This window comes from Otolemur garnettii, unplaced genomic scaffold, assembly GCF_000181295.1.
Source record: "Otolemur garnettii isolate 467f Iridium unplaced genomic scaffold, OtoGar3 scaffold00018, whole genome shotgun sequence".
NCBI classification, from domain to species: domain Eukaryota; kingdom Metazoa; phylum Chordata; class Mammalia; order Primates; family Galagidae; genus Otolemur; species Otolemur garnettii.
In genome coordinates, this window is record NW_003852413.1 from 25,960,714 (window position 1) to 25,961,933 (window position 1,220).

Here is a 1,220-nt window from a genome sequence, read left to right on the forward strand (position 1 = left end):
AAAAGTGTTTAAGTAAAGAAAAAAAACCAGAAAAAGAAAAAAAGGCTAGTGGCAACGGGGGTTTCAGATTGAAGAAGAGCCTCACATTTCATCTAATATCTTCGATCTCGGCTAGAGTGCAACAAAATAGAAACAGGATTACTATAATACAAAACTTCCACTACAGCACGCTGTACACACCTGTGTTCCAAGCCCACCCCCACCCCCCTGCTGTTTCCAACTTAATTATTTCCAGGCCTGTTGGGCCTGCCGATGAAGGAGCACGTAGATCTTTTCTTTAATCCAGTCTTTCTTATAAGGCTGGTATGTCTGGGTATCAGCTCAGTAAACCAGACAGCTTAGGTCTGCCAGGTCATTGATAAAATCGAACGACTAACCGGTACCATATGTGATAGAGGGACTGCTAGGATTCATTCTCTTCGGATGTTCGACATACATTTTACAAACGCTTTCCATGCACTCGTTCGCAGATTCACAGTCAGCATAAGCTCTGCCTTCTGGCCTCTTAGTAGGCTGTACCAACACAATGGTGTGAGACATGGCGCCAAACTCTCTTCACTGCAGCTCCGACCGACACCACCCACCACCGCCACTACTGAAAGCTTCTTTATCCTTCCCCAACTCCTCTCCAGCAAACCAACAGACCACTGTTCTTGCTACCATTTTAATACTTCTTGTCCATCCCCTGACGCTCAAAGGATAGTTTTTCTCCTGTTCCAGATTTCCAGGGGCAGACCATTCTTGGGTCACACTGTTTTCAAATCTCAAACTTACAAATAATACAGGGTAGACCCTGAAGTCGAGATTTCCTGAAAGCTGCCCTCTATGAACATAAGTTCATTCCCTGTGGCTTCCTCTGGCCCTTTCTTCATTGGAAAAACCATCTTATTGTCTTGCAAGAAAATGTCATGGGATGGTAAGATGACCTAAACTTGGCTGTGAGTGACCCCCTTGACTCCAAGAATGTAAGGTCCTCAGATGGCACTTGCTGTCCCAAAGGAAAACCCCTTCAGGCCCCATGAAAACAGGTGATTCTCCTCCATGCTGTCTTCACTTCCAGTTCAAAATTGCCCCAAATTACATCATCTCTCCTGGTTTCACATAGCAACTCCCATCCTGCTATCACATACAAATACTGCTCTATTTTTCTAGTACGTTCTCTCTCCCCCAACACACACATGCATATGCCCCTTCCCACTGAGGCACTTAGAACCTCCATT

At 45.2% G+C, this 1,220-nt stretch overlaps 1 pseudogene; it reads right to left on the minus strand.

Annotated features, from left to right (window-relative positions):
• Window positions 1-225: 225 nt before the first annotated feature.
• LOC100943315 lies at window positions 226-540 on the minus strand (annotated as a pseudogene).
• Between the last annotated feature and the right edge of the window lie 680 nt (window positions 541-1,220).